General features: G+C 45.9%; 1 protein-coding gene and 1 pseudogene across 1 annotated transcript in view; both read right to left on the bottom strand.

Moving 5' to 3' along the window:
• Positions 1 to 25,532, bottom strand: part of LOC134991372 (retinol dehydrogenase 7-like) — a 250,241-nt gene that overhangs the window by 109,206 nt on the left and 115,503 nt on the right. The window lies entirely within an intron of this gene.
• LOC135052212 (5S ribosomal RNA) lies at positions 13,710 to 13,828 on the bottom strand (annotated as a pseudogene).

Below are 25,532 nucleotides of genomic sequence, written 5' to 3'. Positions count from 1 at the left end.
CCAGAGACATGGTGCCAGATACACATTGCCCCACAGTGCCAGATAAACATTGCCCCACACTGCCAGATACACATTGCCCCACAGACATACACATTGCCCCCCCCCCTCCCTCTCCACTCACCGCTGCTGTCTGCTATGTGAGGGGAGCGCAGTGCCGCTCCTGCCTCTCAATGCACCATGAAGTCCGGTCTCCGGCTGCCGACCGCGGTTATCTTGGCACCGGTTCATCAGCCAATCAGAGCTCGCGGACCGGTAGCCAATTAGGAGCCGTGAACTCTGATTGGCTAACAAACTAAACCAACGAGCCTAGCCCTGCCGCCGCCAGAGACCAGAGTAGACACTGAGCACATTGAGGGGCAGGAGAGCCGCTACGCTCTCCTCCTCTCACATAGCAGCAGCGGGATAGGAACTGCCCGGGGGGCAGCCCACCTCTTATGGGCCTGCCAAGGCGCCCATGGCACGTGCCCTGCTCGACCCCCCTTAGTTACGCCTCTGCTTGAATTATACATTTCTTCTCTAACACAGATTACTTTTAAAAATATGCACATAGAGGAGGTAATTCAGGTCGTATTGCTAAACCGCAGCAGCAGTACACACATGCAGGTCCCCTTTTTACACAGTACACAGGCAGACTCCCCTTTTTACACAGTACGCAGGCAGACTCCCTTTTTTACACAGTACGCAGGCAGACTCCCCTTTTTACCCATTGCCCCACAGTGCCAGATACACATTGACCCACAGTGTCAGATACATGTATGACCCCACAGTGCCAGATCATATTACCCCACAGTGCCAGATACATATATGCCCCCACAGTGCCGGATACACATTACCCCACAGTGCCAGATACACATTGCCCCACAGTGCCAGATAAACATTGCCCCACAGTGCCAGATACACAATGCCCCACAGTGCTAGATAAACATTGCCCCACACTGCCAGATACACAGTGCCAGATACACATTGCCCCACAGTGCCAGATAAACATTGCCCCACACTGCCAGATACACATTGCCCCACAGAGATACACATGGGGGACTGCCCGGGGGGCAGCGCAACAGTAGCAGGAGTGAGTGGGCATGATGCCCTGGCCACTGGCGGCGCCCATCTCTGCTGGGCCTGCCACGGCACATGCCCTGCTCGACCCCCCTTAGTTATGCCTCTGCTTGAATTATACATTTTTTCTCTAACACAGATTGCTTTTAAAAATATGCACATAGAGGAGGTTATTCAGGTCGTATCGCTAAACCGCAGCGGCAGTGCACACATGCAGGTCCTCTCCTGCATGTGTGCCGAATGCGATCATGCGACCTGAATGCATTGGCTGGGAATGCCTCTGACTGATTGACAGGCAGAGGCATTTGCAGGGCGGATGGGGGCAGCGAAAGACTGTTAAGTCAAGATGATCTGATATGCATTGCAGTGGTCCAAGGTCTGCCTATTGTGTAACATACATAACATAATAAGATGCTCCATCTTAGCAGCAGAGGGTCCCTGAATGTTACAGTAATTTCAACTGCTGACATGTATGTGGATGTAATACAGCTGTAGTACAAGTCTTGGAGGTGACTAATAGGATACATTTAAGTGTTTAAATCAATTGGATTAGATGTGCCACATAATTTGTAGTTAAAGGGAAAAGGGTTGAGGGAAAAACCTAAGCACTGGTACATGGGTTCGAGAGATGAAATGAGCAGATCCGGCTCTACCATTAGGCAGCTTTAGGTGGCTGCCTAAGGGCACTGACCAATGGAGGGCCCCACTGAATTCATCTACCAAAAAACTGAAGGATGTCTTTGTATGTGGGTCAGTAATGAACTTACAGATGGGGGGTTGGAATACAATAAGGAGCATACATATATGTATGATGCACAAACAATTAAAGGGATGTGTTTGGCATCCCAGTGGAAGGGATGCCGGCGTTCAGTATGCTGGTGCTCGAATTCCGACATCTGTCAGCATACCGATGCTGGATTCCTGACAGCTGGTATCCTGGATGTTAGTATGCCAGGGAGGGTTAGTTAGGCTGCGGGTAGGGAGGGTTAGAGTAAGGTTAGTTCTTTTCATTCAAAATATCGGTATTATGTTGGTCGGGATGCCACTGTTGGACACCAGACCCCATATACAGTATTACACTATATATATTTTTTTTTGCTGAGTAGCGGGATAAAATATATAGATAAATAGTTATATAAATTATATGGACAAAAGCCATCTCGGTCCGAATTAAAGAAAATGCCTACAAATTATATTATCGTTGGTACTTGGTGCCATCGCGTCTCCATTCAATCTACCCTTCCTGCTCGGATAGATGTTGGCGCCAATGTGGCCAACGCGGAACCCTGCTGCACATTTGGTGGAACTGCCCGCAGATTAAGGGATATTGGACTAGGGTCCATAGACTTATTTTTAATGTCCTTGGACTAGCGATCCCGATGTCACTTCTCTATTCCCTGCTCTCTCGCCCAATACCTCACACCCCTCGCCACCAACAGAAGCTAACTAAGCATATTCTAAATACGGCCAAATGCCAAATTGCGGCTAACTGGAAATCTCTGTCACCCCCCACAATCCCTGCTACCAGAAATGCTATATGGCAAACTTATAGACTAGAACGTATTACTGCGGTTCTCCGGGACACCCCAGACAACTTTACCACCACGTGGTCACCCTGGACGACACACTTCGGTGCTGAACCTCCGTTAACTACCATATAAGATAATGTGAGTCATCATAATACCCTATCCAACTAAGGATAACCTGACGCACTGCCCAGGCGCCTGGGACCGGCCGACCATCCCTCCCCCCCCCTCCCTCCCCAATTCTCTCCCCCCCTTTTCTTTTTTTCTTTTTTTCCTCGCTTTCTTTCCTATCGTAATGTTTACTTTTCTGCTCCTCTTTTATAAGCTGTATTGTTTCACTAAGAGATATTCCTTCACCCTTAGCTACGGTACATACCTGATGCACAACACTACCTATTGATGGTTCTCCTTACATAGGCATACATATCTGTTTGACCTTCCGCACATCCGCTGTTGTACCTAGGTAGATATTCTGTTACTGCTAGTTAACTATTGACTGCGTTATGTGTCAATGTGTGATACCTGTAATACATACTTTACGAATATCTTGTTAAAAGTATAAAACTCAATAAAACTTTTTCTCAAAAAAAAAATTATATGGACAAAAGTATTCAGATGCCTGACCATTACACCAACAGGGACTGTAATGACATTGTATTCAAATACATATACTTTAATATGGAGTTGTTCCCCCTTTTGCAGCTGTAACAGCTTTCACTCTTCTTGGAAGGCTGTCCACAAGATTTTGGAGTGTTTCTGTGGAAATTTGTACTCATTCATTTTGTAGATCATTTATGAGGTCAGGCACAGATGTTGGATGAGAAGGCCTGGCTTGCAATCTTCGTTCCAATTCATCCCAAAGGTGCTTGACGGGGTTGAGGCCAGGTCTCTGTGTGGGCCAGTCAAGTTCATTCACACTAAAATCATCAAAACATGGGGAAAATGTACATAGATGGGAGTTCTATTTAAGATGAGATGTTGCCCATAGCAACCAATCAGATTCCATGTATTATATTCTAGAAGGTACTCGATAAATGAGAAGTAGAATCTGATTGGTTGCTATGGGCAACATCCCATTTTAAATAGAACTCTCATCTTAGTAAATGTACCCCCATGTCTTTATAGTCCTTGCTTTGTGCACTGGGACTCAGTCATGTTGGAATCAAAAAGGGCCTTCCCCAAACTGTTTCCACAAAGTTAGAAGCATAGCATTGTTCAAAATGTCTTGTTATGCTGAAGCATCAAGAATGCCCTTCACTGGAGATAAGTGGCCTAGCCCAAACCCTGAAAAACAGCCCCATACCATTATCCCTCCTTCACCAAACTTCACAGTTGGCACAGTGCAGTCAGGCAGGTAACATTTTCTCCACAGAACACGTTTCCACTGCTCCACAGGCCAGTATTGGTGTACTTTACACCACTCCATCCATTGCTTGGCATTGCACTTGGTGATGTGAGGCTTGCATGCAGTCGCTCTGCCATGGAAATCCATTCCATTAATCTCCCATCGTACAGTGGTGGTCATTCCGAGTTGTTCGCTATTTTTTTCGTTCGCACAAGGTATGAGCAAAATTGGGAATATGTTGCAAAATTGCGAATATCCGCCCCCAACGTATTTTTGCCAATTCGTTTGCAGTATTACACAATGTGGGCGTACGCCAAATGACATCGCAGCAATGCGAAGGCATCGCATTAACACAAACGTCAACGTAAAAATACTAAGTTTTAGTAGATTTACACATTCTTCTTAAAAGTGCACACTTTTGCGGAAAAACGCACAACAATGGGTTTTTTTTCTATTAAGTGAAATTACACCTTTCAGTTTAAAGTCCACAAGCCCTCCTCAATTACGAATCCAATTAGTGTAATGAATGATAATGTTCATGACCAATTAAGTCTTCACAAAATACCTGAAGAACACTTTGTTGGCATAATTGGCCATCAACATTTAAATGTTTAAATTATAAATATAGATGTTTTAAATGTGCCTGTTTTTTTTGTTTTTTTTTTGTTTTTTTGGTGTAGAGGTGTTGTTTGTGAATGAAGGTATTTACATGTTTATTTAGACAATAACCTCCTAACTGTATTTTTGTATTCTTTTTAAATCTTACGTTAGATGTGTGAAATGTTTAAGGTAATCAATTTCTGCTAGCCAATCTGCTGATCCTTTATTGCATTAATAAACACAACACCCGCTTAACTTGAAATATATTGTTTTTATTGTTTGTCAATATTTTTTTTTTTAAACAGAAAAATAAAATGTTTTAAAAAAAAAATCATGCAAATTTTTGGAGCTGGTCAAGACTCCTCAGTAAGCCATGCAGGTGTTGGCGCATGGTGTCCAGAATGCCCACAAAAGTTGTGGGATCTCCAACTGCAACATCTGAAATTAAGAGGCAACATAAACATTGCTAACTTACTCACATTACCTATTATACAAGCAAGGCACAAAGCACACTTTAATGCAGGCATGTCCAAACTGCGGCCCTCCAGCTGTTGTGAAACTACATATAGCAGCATGCCTTGACACAGTTTTGGGGTCAGAGAATGCAAAAGCTGTGTCAGGGCATGCTGGGATGTGTAGTTTCTCAACAGCTGGAGGGCCGCAGTTTGGAGAGGCCTGCTTTAATGGCAAAGTGACTACATCATTGCTGTTTTAAGGATAAATCAGTAGCAGAACAACACACAAGCCTGCTCAGCAATGTTTGTTTTTAACTATTACTTTATAATAAAGTGTACCACACCATGGGTTAAATTTACTAATATGGGAGTTCTATTTAAGATGGGATGTTGACTATAGCAACCAATCAAATTCAACATATTATCTTGTAGAAGGGGCCACAAAAATTACAAGTATAATCTTATTGGTTGCTATGGGCAACATCCCATCTTAAAGAGAACTACCATCTTAGTAAATGTAACACCATGTTGGCATTCATTCACATCTGGAGTGAAGCCGACTTATCTTTTTTGGGATTGGCCCTGCATCATCACACTGCATATCAACATCTTCAGAAGGACAACATATCGTAGCATACCCACTCTCCCTGAAAGCCTGCCTTACTTACTACATAAGGTCCAACATGTTTTTAAATTAAATGTTATTTATTTTTGAGTGTAAATTTCTCAACAAAAATCACTGTGTCCTTAGCCAGCCTAACAAAGTGAAGCATGCAAATTCTATGTGCAAATATTGGAATACCCAACCACAAGTGTAAAAGTCCAACAACATACTACACTCCACTCACGTCTAACTGTTTAGCAGATAATGTTGCACATACAAACCCTGTTGTCCTGGGCAACCCTGTCGACATAATGAGTGTCGACCTAGAGTGGGCATCCTCAACATTGCAGACATAGACACTGTACATCTAATGTTCCTCACACAAATGTAAATGCAACATCCATACCATGATGAAGAAGACAAACATTTTACCTTGGCAAAAGATTTTACCCAGTACAACACTGCATTTATTAGAATGTGTAGTTAAATTCGGTTAAAAATTAAATGTCAATGAGTGTCAACTTACTGTCCTGTGCCACTTGATCACCTCCCAGAAGTGCCTCCGGGGCCTCTGCTGCCCATTCCGAAGGTGGGGATGGCTGCTGGATGTGGGAAGGAGGCTGGATGGGGGTAGGAGGCTGGATGGGGGTAGGAGGCTGGATGGGGGAAGGCGGCTGGATGGGGGAAGGAGGCTGGATGGTGGAAGGAGGCTGGAAGGGGGAGCTTGGTACAGAGGGTGGGTCAGATTGAGAGGGGGAGGGTGGCGGAGAGGTGGGTTGGGTCACAGAGGGGGAGGGGCCAGAGAGGGGGAATGGGAAAGAGAGGGTGAGGTGGGCGGAGTGGTGCTTTGTCCTACAGAGGTGGAGGGGGACAGAGAGGGGTATTGGTAAAGAGAGGTGGAGGGGGGCTGAGAAGGGGACTGGGAAGGACAGGGGGATTGGGTGACAGAAGGGGAGGGGGCTGAGAAGGGGACTGGAAGGAGAGGGGGATTGGGTGAAAGAAGGGGAGGGGGGCTGAGAAGGGGACTGGGAAGGAGAGGGGGAATGGGTGACAGAAGGGGAGGGGGGCTGAGAAGGGGACTGGGAAGGAGAGGGGGAATGGGTGTGAGAAGGGGAGGGGGGCTGAGAAGGGGACTGGGAAGGAGAGGGGGAATGGGTGTGAGAAGGGGAGGGGGGCTGAGAAGGGGACTGGGAAGGAGAGGGGGAATGGGTGACAGAAGGGGAGGGGGGCTGAGAAGGGGACTGGGAAGGAGAGGGGGAATGGGTGTGAGAAGGGGAGGGGGGCTCAGAAGGGGACTGGTCGGGGCTCCCAGCAGCAGCAGCTTGCCATTGTGCTCGGCCTAGAATGACATATGTAATATTTTGTTTGTAGCATGTACATTTTTAACAACAGCATTTTTCTATTACTCTGTTCTGTCCCATGTTAAAGACACAGGGGTAACATTAATAGGTTTTTCTTATTTTGAAACTGGTGAGGTTGCCCATAGCAACCAAACAGATTATATGTAACATTTATTAAGCTGCTTCTAGAATATAATAGATTGAATCTGATTGGTTGCTGTAGGCAACATCTCCAGTTCTAAAAAAAAATACACCTTATTAAAATTACCACACTGAGCAAGTTATTGGGTTCAGTTGACAGCCTGTATAGCAACTCTGTACAACAACATGCACTTTTTCAGAAGCACCTTGCTACATAGTCAGTACTGCTTTCCCTACCCACACACACTCATGTTTATTCTACAAGTTTATTGTAAGTGTGCTAATTTACACACTCTCACTTAGTGAAAGTATGCAAAGTATTTGCTAAAAATCTGTTATGCACTGTAATATTTTACTTACTGCGCCTACGTAGGGTACGGATTTGTTGGCGGAGCTCCGCCAACAGGTCCGGCGTACGCCTGCGGAGGTCGCTCCAGCGCCTTTCCAACTGAATAACGGTCCTCCGCTGCGGACGCGGGTCCGCAATAAGCGTCGGACCTCCGCGTAGGCCTCGCGCTTCACCCTATTTGGGACAAAGGGCCCTGCGCGGCCTACGCGGCGGTCCATCACTGCCACTAGTACGCGCAGCTCGCGGCGTGTGAATGCTGCTGCGCGCATCATGGCAATGGCGTTTTCCATATATGGGCTTATATTTATAGTTTGTGGTTGCATGTGATTGGTTGGAAATGTATGGTGTCATCTGTAATCAACTTTATTGATATGTGTACATTGATGTGCAGGACAGTTTGTATAGTTCTCATGGGCGGAAATTCGCACATGCGGACACACACACACACACACACACACACACACACACACACACACACACACACACACACACACACACACATTATTAAAATATGACTTCACATCATAAACATATTAGTCTTCACATATATAAAATAAATACTTTATAAACTATTAAAAACTATTGGATACAACAATCTTACACAACATACATGAAAAGAATATTGCCATAAAAAATGTACTGAAATAAAATACTCTCAAAACTCACTCAAATGTGCTTACTCAGAAATGTCCACAGTGCTTTAGTAATTTTCCGCATACACCCACACACAGGCTGCATGCAAGGCGTTCATATAGCCAGTGCAGCAATTACTGCACCAATTAGCATAATATACACCTGCGTGGAATTCCGCACCGGAAAACGCAAGCAGCTATAAATACCTGAACACTCGTGCATACACACATGCTACCAGCAACATGGCTACTCGTGAGCAGACGGCAGCAGAGATGGACGAGGTGCAGAAGCAGATGGCAGCACTAACACAGAGAAGATTAGCACTGCGGAGGCAGATGCTTGAATTTGCAAATGCAGACTCAGAAATACCAGGACCCAGTACTATACAAACTCCTTCTGCTACCCAGGAGTTAGTAGTGAATCCCCTGCCAGACATAGCTAGTGGGGAAACTGAGGGTGATTCTGGACTAGCAGCTCAAACACAAACAACACAAGCAGCTAGTGAAGAGGAAGATGGTGATGAAGGTCAGGATGATAGCTCACAGGTAACTTCCAGGAAAAAAAAAAGACAGCCCGCATTCACTAAGAGGGAGTTACGGATTTTGGTCACACAGGCCATGCAAAAAATACATCGAGGACCCAAAAACATGGGTGCTGCAACCAAAGACAGAATTTGGAGGGACATCACTAATTCTATTAATGAAGTCGGCTCAATAGTCCGCACCTCGCAGGAAGTTCGAAGACGGTAAGTGTATATTGCCAGTCCATTTTCTGTGCCAAGTATTATTAAAAAGTAACTTAGATGTGATGTTGCCTATAGCAACCAAATGCATAGCATGTGTACTATATATTAAAGCAGGTTTCCAAAATTTAACACTACCTTGCCCCTGTTTTTCACCACATATGTAGTTGGGCCGACTTCAAATCCCGCCTGAAGGGCAAGAGGTCTGCGGAGTGGAATGCCTCGAGGGCAACATGGGGAGGACCAGCTGCCACTGTGGAATACACAGATCTGGAGGAGATAGCGATGGACTGTGTGAGCTACGAGGAGGGGGTTGGGGTGTCTTATATGGACACGGACCTGCCTGAAATACTCCATGCACATGACTTGCCAGGTAAGTTTACACACATTTTTTTTTTTATTTAAACAAAAATCTCATATTGTTTTTATCTACTCTTTTTCCACTCATTCTTCTATTTGCTTTGCACATAACACAGCACAGGGGGGTGAGCAGGTAGAGTCACAGGAGGGTTATGTGGCTTAGGCTGAGGTGGAGGGACCTAGTGTGTCTGGCAGTGTGGGACCACAAATCCCCCCCATCCAGATTCCAACTGGCCCCCCCACCCAACCCTCTGCTATCCCGGAAATCCTGACTGAAATAGCCAGGTATGGTGAGAGCTTGAATGCTTTTCAGGACAGGATGCTACGGGAGGTAAGCCAGATACCTGTCCGGCTCACTGAGCACAGAACCAGTGTGGAGCAAGGTGTAGCTCAACTCTGCCAAGGTCTGGCAGAGATCAGGCAGGGACAAGATCAACTCGCCTCCTCCTTCCATAAACTTGCCAATTCCATTCAGCAAGGGCTCCAGGACATCGCTGTCTCCCTTGCCCACAGTGGCAGAGAGCCAGCCACTCGGCTCCCTCCCCTCCCCCTGCCCAGGAAGAACATCCCACTGGGCAGGGCCCTCGAAGGTCGCTCCGCAGACCAAGCCAAGAAGAACATCATCAGGCGGGGAAAAAAAAGAGAAAGTGATGTCTCTCCAGATGGGCAGCACCCATGTTTTACATGTTGCCTCGATGTATTTTTTTTATTTTGGCTTGTGTGGCCAGAATGTAGAACTCCCTCAAAGTGAAAGGTTTTCTTTAAATTGTAGCCTGTGAGTTATTTGTGCCTACACCTGAGCCATCTTCCTATTCCTAGCGTGCTGTGTATGTTTGTGTTTGTGTGTTTGTTCCGGAATCTACCTCAGTTCCCCTAAAAGTTTAGTCTGGCTGGGGGTTCACTTACTTAATTGAAAAAAAACAAATTCTGGCAGAATAAGGGGTTACCATAGTACTGGGTTCTGCTATGTGCATTTGCCCAATGCCATCTGCTTGCTGCTATGTCAATCTCTGTATGTGATGCTCATTTGTAGCCATGTTGTGTTGATTTTGAACTTTATTTGAAGTAAAAAAAAATTACTTTACAATTGTTTGTGTGTTTTATTAAAGGTTATGCACTCATGAAAACTGTGCCCTGTAAACTTGAACATGGCATATTGACATTTGTGGAACAAGGGAACAATCAGAATATTAAGACAAACATTGCATAGTGTAATTTTAAATCTGTATGCCTTGCACAACACTTAAATTAACATATACAAAAAAATGAACCAAAAAAAAACTTGGGTTACTAGGGGCAACATTAGTATTAGATATGGACACATATTTTTAAAATATTTTTTTTTTTTATTTTTTAAAAAATAAGTCACATTAAATGTAGGCTGCATTATGGTGCTCATGTTATTTGGTATGTACAAAGGAATATGTCTATGTTGCGAAGATTTAGCTGATGTAGTTTATTAGTTAGTTTAGTCACATTTGAGATTATAAAAAAAATAATTTAAACATGCATTTAACATCAGTTAATTTTTATTGGTTCAAAAAATACAGTGCATTATTTGTGAGTGTGTCAGATTTGTTTGTGCTAACAAAACAAATATGAAGTGGTCATATAATTGCTGCTTGTATTATTTTGTAAGAGCAGTGTTTTGCAAGTAAATGCTCAACAGGTGAATTCAGTTGCTAATTAGAGCACACACACACTTGTAACAGTACTTCGCAAGTGCTGAGTAGCTGCAGACTCACTCTTCTGCTGCGTGAAGATAGCGAAAATTTGTTATGTACTTTTAACATAGGATACGCATTTTTGCCAAAAAAACGCCTACTGCTGGATGCATACTCCCACACTAGCCGCCCACTTTCACGCCCATGTGGTAGGATTGCGAAGCCGTGCCTCTGCCACGCCTCCGTCACTCCCCGTTTTCGTTTGTGTATTACGAGCAATTTTCTTTGTAGTAATTCTGCACAAGTGTCGTATCGCTATGCTTGCGCATGCGTATTTCCGCTTTTGCGCATGCGCAGTTTGTGGGTTTTCTGCCGTTTGCGATGCGATGATCCGCTGCGAACAACTCGGAATGAGGGCCAGTGTTTGTGCTTCCATTAATGCAGTGGAAGTTTGGAACTCTCAGCTATGGCATCAGCAGAGTGTTGGTGACTTTTACACCCCATGTGCCTTAGCAGTCGTTGGCCCCCCTCTGTGACTTTATGTGCTCTTCCGCTTCGTGGCTAAATTGCTGTTGTTCCTAAACACTTCAAATTTCTAATAATGGGGGTAATTCCAAGTTGATCGAAGCAGGAATTTTGTTAGCAGTTGGGCAAAACCATGTGCACTGCAGGGGGGAAGATATAACATTTGCAGAGAGAGTCAGATTTGGGTGTGGTGTGTTCAATCTGCAATCTAATTTGCAGTGTAAAAATAAAGCAGCCAGTATTTACCCTGCACAGAAATAAAATAACCCACCCAAATCTAACTCTTTCTGCACATGTTATATCTGCCTCCCCTGCAGTGCACATCGTTTTGCCCAACTGCTAACAAAATTCCTGCTGCAATCAACTTGGAATTACCCCCAATATCCCTTACGGTTGACCGTGGAATATCCAGCAGGGATGAAATTTCACAAACCGTCTAAATGCAAGGTTGGATCCTATCACAGTACCACAGTCACTGAGCTCTTCAGAATGACCCATTTTGCATCACAAATGTTTGCAAATGGAGACTGCATGGCTAAGTGCTTGATTTTTATTTTTTTTATCTAGCATTCAACAAAAAAGCTAAATTGGCCTCAGTGTCCTATATGCTTCCTAACATGCCAGCTAGTACTGTATGTACACATAAAGAATAGACAGCACTCATGGACTTTTGAAGTGAAGGTATATTGTGAACAAAGGGCCTTATTCAGCATGGAATGCTGCTGCGGCAGGCTTTGCATACTGATGCCGTGAAGTGTGCGCATGCGCAGAAGCCGCACTGCACATGCGCACACTGTGAGATGCGACTGCATCTCACATCTGCGAACGCCTCTGCCTGGTTGACCTAAACCATGGCGGTTAGTCATCTGCCTTAGCAGCTAGGCTGCATAGGCAGAGGGCTACCCTAAGCATGTGGGCTGGATCTGGCATGTGGGGCGAACTTTCCTTGTGCTAGGCATCCCCCTGCATGTCAGTGTAATGGATCATAGATGTGCAATTTTTCGCACATCTACGATCCATGCTGAATTAGGCCCAAAAGTCACATAATGTTGTGACTTTGGCTATAATATACGTTATCACTTTAAAAGTTCTTGAGTGTTGTGTCTTTTCTTTGTATATGTATAATGATGCAATTCACCCCAGCCCGTCTAGTGGCCACCTGCATCTCCCCTCTGGGAAGTGATGGTGCTGTGTGGTTTGCAGGTTAGGGACGCTAGGCTGAAGCTTTGCCTAGGGTGCAGAGAGATCTTGCACCGACCCTTGAGATGAGAGATGGAGGGTTAACTCAAGTGTATAACTGAGGTTAAACGAAGCCTAGCAATAGTTTCACTGAGAATGCCACCATGTGAAATGACTGCATTCTGAGGATCACAATGGTTGGAGTTAGGTATCGCTGGGAGGGTTAGGTTGCAGGGGAGGGGGGATTGCTAGGGATGGGGGTTAGGGATATGGGGAGAAATACTTGCCAGAATGCCAATTCCAAGACCCAGAAGAAGATGCTGAAGCCACCACTTCCGCAGGGACAGGGTAAGAGACCACTAGACCACCAAGGATGGTATGTCAATAGTTCATCATGTTGACGCATCATCTGGGTAGACTTGATCGTTGTCAACATGCTGTGTGTTGGATAAAGGTCAGTTTGGTGCCGCACAGGACTATAAAGATCTCTGTGTAATGGGCTCTTATAAAATTTGTACCTTGTGAACCAACAGTGCATATGCATGAGAGATGCCTGTAATCGGTATCAAGGAATTACTGTTGTTGGTGGTGCACCCAGAGTCAATAGTACATGTCAATATTTCAAAAGAAGTAAAGAGAGACTCTGTGTTGGGGCACTCTTAAAATAAAACTTAACTTTTAATTAGAATAGAATAATATTATAGTACACAGACAAACACACATATAATACTTTAAGAGAGGGTCATCAAGAATTTTTATCCTCTCTCCACTTGTATTTAGAATCTGAAGCCAGATTCTCAATTATCAATAAGAAAAAATGATGAGTCGGAGTATCAATTCTCCAATAAATATAAGTATTAGAGGTGACAGTGACACCCAAGATGAAAATATCAGAAATTCAATTTCAACATAATAGAGAAGAGTTCAGACATATGGCACATAGGCATTTGATATAACAATTTAGACTATGAATTTAGTCCATTATCCAGTGTCTATCATAATGGTATATCCTGGTAAGGGTTTGTCTGCTATAGCTAATTATCTGGTCAACATGTATAGTGAAAGAATAAGTCTGAGTGAGTCTGTGATTAGACAAGTGTAATTGAATTGAAGAAGGAATATAGGTATGAGGTCGGTAAGGGTCAAAGGTTGCTCCAACACTTCTGCTTTTCACATGGAGAGGGAGGTATTTATTACTGCACCTAATATTCCCTAGCAGTCTTCCATCTAGGTACTAATCAGGCTACTCACTGCTTAGCTTCCAAGATCAGGCGAGATTGGGTGGAACCAGTGAGATATGGCAGTAATGTCACATAGATAGTGAATGAGAGGGTGTGTGGTTATTGGCACATACCAGAAGGGGTACTTCTACTATCCATCGATATGCACAGTCTCTCTGTTACTTTCGCATTGCAGAGGAATTGTATGACTGGCATCAGGATGAGAGAGTACTGAAAAAGCAGGATACAGGAAATGTATAGGTTCAGGGCCCGTCTTCTGCTGTCCACTGTCATATAAGAATATAGCGGACAGTGGATGAGAGAGGCGGGTTACCTGGGCCTACTGAAAAAAAGGTGTGAAATTACACAGGTATCTTAAAGTTTCCTATGATAATAAGGCATCCAAGTTTAGATTTTGCATATTATAATCACAGCAGTTGAGGGCAAAAATTAGCGATGCCCCTTAGATGCAACAATAGGGAACTGAAGTCCGCTGTTGGAGACATAGACATATATGGTCAGCAAAATTTCTAACAGTGTGTTATGGTTTGTAGGTATAAATTAACCATCTACATAACAAAATTAAAGTTAAAGTGTCAGAATAAGAATAAAGAGCAGAAACCGTTGGATATTTGACACTATAGTTAAATACTAAATAGCAGATTAGCAAATAATAAATAATTTGATGGACAAAAATTTCGTCAAATATACGATACCAGGAGGTGAGTGGGCTGAACTGTGCACCGTTCAGCACCACTAAACACAGACGGCCGTTTCACCTGAAGGTGGCTTGTTCACTGTGTAAGATGGTAGTGGAAGACTGTCTATTTATGGCCAATATGGGGGAGTGGTCTCATCGTAAAGGCCAATCATAGATAGGAAGGAATGTATCATGTGACATTCTTAGAGGTATCCAGCACCTCACTTCCGGTTTCAAAACCGGAAGTGGTGTCAGATCGCGTCATTTCAAAAAACTCAGTATAGCTAATATGGCTTTAAATTTAGCCGAATTGGATACTAAAGTAGAGGAAAGAGTATTATGGCCTGGATGCTGAGGCCACAATCGAGGCATCGGCTCCGTGACCGGAAGTCCTTAGGTCACTGGACTAATCCGTGGTGCGTCACTAATCATTAGTGCGTCACTTCCGGTTTCGGAAACCGGAAGTGGCGCGGGACCCGTCACGTCCAAATTCTATATGTGGCTAGTTAGGGTTTAGGTTGGGCTGAGAATCACTGAGTAGGCATGAGGGGGAATGAATGGTTACATTCTATGTAGCCTGGATAATAGGGCCGCAATCGGAGCATTGACTCCGTGACCGGAAGTCGCGTCAGAGCGCATCACTTCCGCTATCGGATTCAGACTGATCTTGTTTATGTTTATCAGGTTGCTAAGCAACCGTAAAGTGAATGAAAAATGATGCACTGTTTAGGCAAAATTGGAAATATAGTAAGCATCTTCAGTATATATTAAGTACCTTAGGTGTATGATGTCTCATCTGGTAAACAGTTAATAAAAAAACTAATAAAAAATCAAAATTATCAAATCAGGGTGTCATTGAACCATGTAAATTATTGTTTCATAGATAAATACCAAAGTGAAGTGAGAAGTTTGTTGTGGTACAGGAAGAGCAGGGATTGGATGCATATAAGGTCTAAATCCGTGGCGCAGAAACCGGAAGTGGCGCGGGACCCGTCGCGTCCAAATTCTATATGTGGCTAGTTAGGGTTTAGGTTGGGCTGAGAATAACTGAATAGGCATGAGGGGGAATAAGTGGTTACATACTATGTAGCCTAGATAATAGGGCCGCAATCGGAGCATTGACTCCGTGACCGGAAGTCGCGTCAGAGCGCATCACTTCCGCTGGCGGACTCATACTGATCTTGTTTATGTTTATCGGGTTGCTAAGCAACCGTAAAGTGAATGAAAAATGATGCACTGTTTAGGCAAAATTAGAAATATAGTAAGCATCTTCAGTATATATTAGGTACCTTAAGTGTGTGATGTCTCATCTGGTAAACAGTTAATAAAGAACAAAATTATCAAATCAGGGTATCATTGAACCATGTAAATTATTGGTTCATAGATAAATACCAAAATCAAGTGAGAAGTTGTTATGGTACAGGAAGAGCAGGGATTGGATGCATATAAGATCTAAGGAACAAAGGACTTGGAGCATTGTGTGTAGGAAAGAAAAGGGGGCTAAAAGTGGCCCTGTGGGGGAGGGAATAGTGAAGGGGAGTGAGCATTATGTCATGGGGAAGAAGAGAGAGGGGATTGGGTGTAACATAAAAAGATGTTGGCTGGGGTGCCAAATTTATAACGCAATTCTTGATAAGAAAGGATACGGATATAGGGAAAGTATGTAAAGAAAGAGGTGGTCATTACCTGAGTTTATACAATTAAAATAAGGGGAGTGCCTGTAAGGTTATTACATTGAGAAGAGATATATAGGTGTATGGTGATATGAGGAAATAGAAAGAAGTGCTGAATTGAAGAGGAAAAGTGAGTATGGACGAAATAAAATGGGGTTTTGATCCTTAGTAGTAAACCATTTTAAAGAACATCAAATAAAGACCCCATAATTAATGTGTTCATTCATGCCTTTCGGTGCAAGGCAATCCAATTTAAAGGTCCATTCAGATTCATGTTTAAGTAATTCTTGCATCAAGTCTCCTCCACATATTCCTAGGTTTATTCTTTCCAAACCAAAGGCTTTTAGTTCTTTAGGATTGCCCTGATGATGATTGAAAAAATGGCGTGCCACTGACGTTAATTTTTTCATTTTTCGAATGTCCGATGACGCATTTCTTACAGAGCCTATGTGTTCCAAAATCCGTTGTTTCAGGGCTCTTGTAGTGATGCCCACATATTTCACATCACAACTACATGATATGCAGTATACAACCCCAACTGCATTGCAATTGATGAACTGATTAATTGGTCTTTGTTCTCCATATCGGTCAATTACAGACGATGTTTTGACCATATGTGGGCATGCTTTGCAAGACCCGCATGGAAAGGAGCCCTTAATGGTTGGCTGTTTTTTAGGGTTCTTAGTGAAGTGGCTACTGGTAAGTTTGTCTTTAAGATTTATGGACCTTCTCCAACTCATAGATGGTTTTTGTCCTATGGTCTCTGCTAGGTCATTGTCATGCTGTGTGTTGACAGTTTGATCCTGTCGACATTCTCATATAGACCTGATGACAAGTCATACCTCACCCCACAGAAAGCCCTATTATTATTGGTGAATGAGGGTGGATGTTTATGACTATCATATCATAGATGTCCTTTTTTGTATTGTATATTGTTTAATTATGCACTAAGCTAAGGTATTAGCCAAGTCCTTCGTGGACTGACCACTTTTTCATGGCTCCTACAACTGCATTCCCCCAGTGGGTCCTTTATCCAGGAGTCCAATATGAATCACCCTATGATCAGTGGCAGGAAAGCATGTAATTGTACATAACTATGGGCCTAATTCAGAAGTGATCACTGCTACAACAGCGATCGCACTCTGAAGCCCTTTACACAGTGCGCACGTGCGGCAAGCACATTGTGCATGTGCAGCCAGTGAGATGCAAAAGCATCTCACAGGTGCTATCGCCTCTGCCTGACTGACAAGCAGAGGCGGTCATGGGAGGGGGCGTGCCAACGGCATTAGAACCCCGTTGGTGCGGAGTGGTCTGGACAACGCAGGCGTGTCCAGACCATTGTGGGGACAGGACGCAGTGGCTGAGTGATGTTACACGCAGCCGCTGTGACCCAGAACGTGGTGGGTAGCCACCTGCTAGCGCTGCTAGGCTGCGCAAGCAGGGAGCTACTTGGTGGATGCAATAGCATTTGAGTGGAAAAAGAATAAAGCGCTATGTGTAGCAATGCTTATTAGAAAGAAAGACTGCGTAGGGAACATAATGTGACCGAGCAGCGTAAACGCACCGTCTGGGCTTGCGGAGCGCCTCTCAATGCATCACTTTGGCTTGGAAGGGGTTAACGTTTTGTGGTGGGAGGAGCGTAGAGAGAAGGACCGGGAGGCTGATTGGCTGGATTGTGGATAGGGGCTGGCCTGTCATGCATATAGGCTGCTGACATGGTACTTCCTGCCTCTGTTCAGCTCTTCCCGTGGAACTGCAAGTAACCATTTTGTAATCTACTTAAATTCCTATAACCCTTTCCTTTTCCTAGCTCTTTATTCCTTTTTCTACCTATATTCTCCCTTCTATCCTCTCTCTGCTTTTTTCTTTATCCTACCTTCTCCTACCCTATTTCTGTCCTTGTCATTTTGCAGCCTCCCCTCCCCCCCTCCTCCTTTTCTCCTCATGTCGAGACCTAGGCGCAGCGCAGGGCTCCCCGCACGGCTCATGGACTCTGCTGTTGTCCGGCCGGCACGGGGTAGACCTGCTGCGCCCGCTCTACAGGAGACTGCGGCCGTGCTCGGCCGCCCGTGCTTCCCTGAGGCCTCCGTCATCGTCTCCGTCACCGCCGCTGGCTGCGGCGCTGGACGGAGCGCCGGGGTGCCGCGGCCGCCTGCCAGGGACGGTGTCCTGCCGTCCCTGGATCCGCCGCTCTGGGCTGCTGGCGGCCAGTCTACACACGTGGAGCCGGGACCGATCTCCTGCCCTGCGCATCGGTGGCGATCTCCCGCCCGGGGGGGCAGCCTCTAAAAGTTAAAAAACACACTAGGGAGGGAGGGACACACTCCCATCGGGAGGGAGGGGGGATCGCACGGCTGCCAGACGCCAGGGGTCACATATGAGGGGGGCACATATGAGGCCTGTTCCTGCTCCCCAGGTACATTCTCACTGGCAGTCGCCCTCCTGTGGCAGGGCGGGGCGACACACCCGCTCTGCGGCTACGGATGGGCTGCTGCCACCGGCGGACATTGGTGGGACTGTCGGCCTAGGGCGTGCCGCGTCCGCCCGTGGTGGGACGGGCCACCTGGCCTCTCCTGGCGTGGTTGGACCCGTGGTGCCAGCCCCTCCCGGGTCGGCTCGTGGGCCGCTTCGCACTGCCGCCAGCCGTGACCGTGCAGCCCCTACCGGTCTCATAGGGGGCGGCGTGCGACGGCAGGAGGCGAGCGATCTGTCCCTCCCCGCATCCAGATGTCTGCTTCCATAGCTGCAGCGGACAGCCCAGTTCAACGTTGAGCTGCCTTTTTCTAGTTCTGGCGACTCTCCGGCTTCTCCTCCTGGGGGCTACTGCTCGGGATAGATGGAGGTCGCGGCGCAGGCGGTTCGGCCGGGGGGTATCACAGCAGAGCGTATGTGCCGTTGTACCTGACAGTGAGGGATCATCCGGGTCCTTGCTCCCGACGGGAGGTTTGCGAACCTCCCGTGGGGCGCGCAACTCGCGTGCCGGGTCTGTTCTTAGAGTGCCTGCCGCGGCGGCTGCACCCTTGGTGGACGCCACCATCTTGTCCACCATTTGTGCTGCTGTCGTGTCGGCAGTGGCTCCCTTGTTATCCTCCGTACCCGGGAGACCAGGTCGGGCCGCCGCTTCTTTGGCGGATAGCATTGCGCAATCTCTTACCCCGCTCCTGTCCTCTGGCGCGACGGTCGCCCCGCCTGCACCACTCCCGGCGGCTGTGGGTCCGATGGGGGAACATTGTCTCTTTTGTCTCCCCAGCCGCGGACGTTGGGCCAGGAATGGAGTCAGTCGGCGCATCTACAAGTCGTACGGCGGCTGCTGGGACGGACGGAGTTATCCCTCGTACTGGTGAGTCTTCATCGAACCCTGACTGGTCCAAGGGGAGCGCAGTTACCCCCCGTAGTGGGGGGGGGATCTATTACTCAGCCCTGCTTCTCTAGCAGCGGCAGCAGTGCGCGTAAGGTTACCGTCAAGCGCGATAGGCGCAGGGGCATGGACTCTTCCCTTGCCTCCACGTCCTCGTAGGGTGTGTCCTTCTCCTCCGACGGTTTGCACAGGGTCAAGCGTCTCAAACGCCGCGAGCAACAGCATTCAACCTCTTCCGCCTCGCAAGTGTCGGTGGAGTCGGACACCGTTCACTGCGCCAACACGGCAGTGCACCGTGGTCCCCAGCCCCGGGTCCGAGACCGGATCCGTAAGGGCCAATCTGTCTATATTTTTGCTCTTACTAGCGATGCTCGTATAGCTTTGCTTTCGGCTAAGCAAAAGGGCCGGGGCAGCGAGGACGCTTTGCGATCCTACCCGACTTGAGTTAGGTTCATGTTGATCTTTGCGGCGTGTTACTCAGAGACGCGCCCGGATGAACACATAAACATCGTGCGCCATCAGTTCCTTATACATGTGCTGTACCATACTTGGCGACGTTACTATGAGGACTTCCGGCGCAAACAGCATGGGCGGCAGATCTATCACTTCGGTTAAAAGGATGTGGAATTGTGCTCGGAGCTGCCGCAGGGTTCAGCCGGTACAGCAGGACGATGAGTTCAACGACCTGCCTCTCGTTCTGCCGGCTTTCGAGGGGGTTCATTGCGCGCGGGGCATGGTTAATGCTTCGCTTTCAATCCTGCCCAATGCGGTTTGGGGCGGCGGTGTCTTTTTCATCACTCCTGCATCAGCTGTGGCGGAGGCCACGGGATCAAGGATTGCCTCAGTCCAGGGCACAGGGGTAATTCCGGCCCGCAGAGCCGCGCTCCCGCGGCCCCAGGCGCTGGCCACAGCCCCCACCCCAATTAGACTACGGGCGCTCATACCCTGGCTGCGACGGTACCCGCGGCCGGTGGACGCCCTATTCTTACACTCGGGTTTCGCATCTGGTTTCCCCTTGCCGATACATGGACTGTCGGGTCCCGGGGCTAGTACGACCTTGCGCTCGGCTCGGGAGTTTCCGGCCGTGCTCCGGCAGGAGGTTGCGGCTGCAGTGTCGTTGGGCAGGATGATAGGCTTTTTCCAGGAAAAAGTGCCCAAGAAGTCCACGGACGAATTTCGTCTCATCCATCTTTCCTGTCCTCTCGGGTCATCAGTTAATGAGGCTATCCCTATTATCAGGTAGGGTCGTTTACCTATCTGACAGTTTGATTCGGCCACAGACGCCATTCGGTCGTTTGGTCCGGGGGCGGCGATGTGTGAATTGGACATCGAGTCAACGTTTCGCTCCTCCCGCTGCACCCTTTTGCCTTTCGATTTATGGGTTTTCAACTGGATGATGGCTACTACATTGATCGCTGCCTCCCTGTGGGTTTCTCTCTCTCTTGCGCATACTTCGAATGGTGCAGTTCTTTCCTCCACTGGGGTCTGCAGCAGGTGACGGGCGAGCGGGGTATTTCGCACTACTTGGACGATTTTCTTTTGATCGGCCCACCTGGCTCTGTTCGCTGTGTCGTCTTGCTGCAGAGGGCATTGGCAGGGTCCCTCCGCCTCCTTGTTTACCTCGGGATTGAGATGGATACGGTCGGTGGTCTCTGTAGGCTCCTTGGGGACAAGGTGTTGCGTCTTCACGATGGTATCCTCTATGGGCTCGCCGCGGGCAAGCTTACTCTACAACAGGCTCAATCCTTCTTGGGCCTGTTTCTTTTTGCTTGCAACGTTATCCCCATGGGTAAGGTTTTTCTGTAGGAAATTGGAACGGGCGACAGTTGGGATTAGACGCCCGCATCATTTTCTTAGTACTGATGCATTGTAAATGTCAATTTAAACCACTGCAGATATATAAGAACACTACATAGATCTGTTTACCTGAGATGGGTTAAACTAACAATTACAATTAGCTTTGTAAAAGAGCAAGAGAGAGAGAGATAGAGAGAGAGAGAGCATGCTTATGGGAACCCCCTTTAGCAAATCCTGAATTTTCCCCTGAATGGGATTATCTTAAGTGCATACACATTTCTAAGGCTACATGAGTTACCAAAATTAAGAATTAGACAGTGCATCCGGAAAGTATTCCACAGTACTTCACTTTTTCCGCATTTTGTTATGTTACAGCCTTATTCCAAACTTGAATAAATGTATTTTTTCCCTTAAAATTCTACACACAATACCCCATAATGACAATGTGAAAAAAGTTTTTCTGCTGCGGTGTACACTGGGCTCCACAGGGAATTGACAATGGGGGTGTAGAGTAGGATCTTGATCCGAGGCACCAACAGGCTCAAAGCTTTGACTGTTCCCAGAATGCTCAGCACCTCTGGGAACTCCTCAAGACTGTTGGAATACCATTCCAGGAGACTACCTCATGAAGCTGATTGAGAGAAAAGCTGTCATCAAAGCAAAAGGGGGCTACTTTGAGGAATCTAAAATATAAAATATATTTTGATTACTTTAACACTTTTTTTTGCTTACAAAATAATACTATATGTGTTCTTTCATAGTTTTGATGTCTTCGTTATTAATCTACAATGTAGAAAATAATTAAATAAATAAAAACCATTGAATGAGAAGATGTGTCCAAACTTTTGACTGGTACTATCTATCTATCTATCTATCTATCTATCTATCTAAAAGCACCTTTGACCCTCCGGCCCAGAATGCCTCAATAGAAACCTTTATGAGACTTGTGCGTAATGACACTTTGTCCTCTATACAGAACATCAGGTTGCGTTTTTCCAATATGACTAGACAGGAATCAGAGGCTGTTAAGGGTTTATGAGATAACCCCAGCATTATTATACGCCCCGCTGATAAAGGCGGGGCTATAGTTCTGTTGAACAGACATGATTATATTGAAGAGGTGCTACACCAACTCTCTGACAGCGAGTGCTATAAGCATCTCCCCTTTGACCCCACAGAATGATTCAAGAGGGAAATTGATTAAATTATTATTTTGGGTCTATCTAATAATTGGATTGACGAACCCACTGTTGACTTTTTGAAGCAGAAATTCACCGTAATTCCATTAATCTATATTTTGCCAAAAGTGCACAAGACGCTTATTAAACCACCCGGCAGGCCCATTATCTCCTCTCGAGGGTCTTTGGACCAGCCCATTTCACAATTTATTGATTTTCACCTGCATTCGGTAGTTTAGTCCACTCCATACTATATCAAGGATACCACCGACTTCTTGTGCAAGCTGAGTGCCATCGGTCCACCAGTGCCCTGATGCATTCTGGTGACACTAGATGTCACCAGTTTATATATGAACATTGGGCACATAGAAGGAATTTCTGCTGTCAGGAATGTTGTTAGCCACAGTCCACAGTATGTGGGTCCCCCGTTGGAATTTCTGCTGCTACTGAAGGAGGTAGTTCTCCATAAAAATTACTTTCTGTTCAATAATGCTTTTTATTTACAACTTAAAGGCACAGCGATGGGGTCTAACATGGCCACATCCTATGCAAATTTATTTATGTATCAGTATGAGCAGCAACATATAATGGGTGATCGATTATTTTCACAATACATTAGATTTTACGTACGGTTCATCGATGACCGTTTCATGCTGTGGACTGGGGGCAAGAAATTATTAATTGAATTTATTGATAAAATGAACATGATACCAGGGTCCATCAGATTCACCAGTACCCATAGTGATGTTGAAATCAACTTTTTGGATGTCTCAGTACGCATACATGATGGGACATTATCCACAGGCATCTTTAGGAAGCCCACTGACAAAAACTCTCTTTTGCTTGCTTCCAGCTTTCATCCGGTAGCATTAAAGAAGGGACTGCCCTATTCTCAATTAGTCCGCGTAGCGAGAATTACCTCGGACAGAGCTAGGCTACCTGAGGCCCTAAAACTTTCTGTTCAATAATGCTTTTTATTTACAACTTAAAGGCACAGCGATGGGGTCTAACATGGCCCCATCCTATGCAAATTTATTTATGTATCAGTATGAGCAGCAACATATAATGGGTGATCGATTATTTTCACAATACATTAGATTTTACGTACGGTTCATCGATGACCGTTTCATGCTGTGGACTGGGGGCAAGAAATTATTAATTGAATTTATTGATAAAATGAACATGATACCAGGGTCCATCAGATTCACCAGTACCCATAGTGATGTTGAAATCAACTTTTTGGATGTCTCAGTACGCATACATGATGGGACATTATCCACAGGCATCTTTAGGAAGCCCACTGACAAAAACTCTCTTTTGCTTGCTTCCAGCTTTCATCCAGTAGCATTAAAGAAGGGACTGCCCTATTCTCAATTAGTCCGCGTAGCGAGAATTACCTCGGACAGAGCTAGGCTACCTGAGGCCCTAAAATCGATGGGTGACAATTTCATCAATAGAGGTTATGACACGAAAGAGGTTACAGAAACCATAGACCGATGTTTGCAGCTTCCTCGTGATGAGCTATTGAGACCTCGAGATAAATCGGATTTTGACAGCTTGGTTTTTCCAGCACATACTCCATCTTATCTGGCAATGCTCACCAAAAAATTCTCAAGCACTGGCACATACTCCAGTCTGCCCCGGTGATGAAACACTATTGTGACAAGCCGCCAGTGTTCATTTACCGTCGCAGCTGGAATCTAAAAGAGGAAGTAACTTTTTCCAACATTAGCCCCAGAGTGGGTAGGGGAACCAGCTGGTTGCAACTTCAAAAGGCTGCCTTCAAATGTAACGGCTGTGCTAACTGCAACTTTATGGTGACAGGAAAGAGCTGTAGTCATCCAACTAAGGGGACCCGATACCCGCTACGTTTCCGGATGACGTGTGATACTAAATTTGGGACGTACATGATTGTCTGTCCCTGTAAAAAAATGTATATAGGGAAGATGATCCGCATGCTTAAAGAGAGGATCGCCATGCATAGATCGTCTATCAAAAAGGTGTATCAAAAAGTTGATGGGAGTACACCTCAGGTGGTGAGACATTTTGTTACTTTTGGGCACAAGTTTAATGAATTTATGTTTATGCCCATTGACCATGTACCGCCCTTGAGAAGGGGAGGTGACAGGCACAAACTTTTACTGCAGCAAGAATGCCGGTGGATACACCAGTTGGATGCAATGACCCCACGAGGTCTTAATGAAGAATGTGTTATGCACACCAGTGCCAGCAGGAATGTACTGGTGTCTGAACGGAGAGGGATGCAAAACAAATGAACTCACAGACAGACTGGGGAATATGACATTACATACACAGAAGGTGATAGGGTAACAAAATAAACACAAAGTGAACAGAGAAGCCCAAAGGCTAAGAAACTGGGTGTCTCCCTAGTATTAGGAATGCTCAGATGGAAAGAAGCGAGATGTTGTGATTTAATACGTAGAGAATCCGAAATGCTGTTGCTAAGGGCAACAGCAAAACCCTAAAGGGTTACCAACGGGTGTGGCAGTAAACTCCTTGGTCAGAGATGGAATAATAGACACAAGGAGAGTCTCCACAATCCTAGTCCTCACTTGCAGTGCACTGGTTCAGCTTACTGCCACTAAACTGACACCTAAACACCTTGCACAGTGAGAAAGGATTTTGGCAGGCAAGTCTGAGAATACAGCCGCAAACTTGCTAGGCTCACAGAGTAGCAAAAGAACCCCAGCAGGTTAAACGACTGACTCCAGTCTTACTGCTAGGTCTGGATTGGCAGAGTGTAATACCAAATCCCAAGGCCTATTTGCAGTAAGCAACTAACAAATACAAAGTTTACACAGAACTAGCTAGCTTTCAGGAACTGACTAACCAACAAAGATTCAGCAGCATCTGCCTAACCTGAGAAGAGGGTTTATATAGCAGGTGCTGTCCACGCCCCACTCAGACCTCACAGACTGTGAGCACAAAAACTAGCACCGGATCCCCTGCCGTGCACAGAGCCTGTAACCACTGCACAGCAAAAGACCCGAACCGGAGTATCAGCTACGCTCAGGTTACTCCGCTAGCACTTGTCTCCCGGTTGCCATGACGACGTGGCAGCACAGA

Source organism: Pseudophryne corroboree, chromosome 2, assembly GCF_028390025.1.
Source record: "Pseudophryne corroboree isolate aPseCor3 chromosome 2, aPseCor3.hap2, whole genome shotgun sequence".
Classification (NCBI taxonomy): Eukaryota; Metazoa; Chordata; class Amphibia; order Anura; family Myobatrachidae; genus Pseudophryne; species Pseudophryne corroboree.
This window is presented reverse-complemented; position numbering and strand designations above follow the sequence as displayed.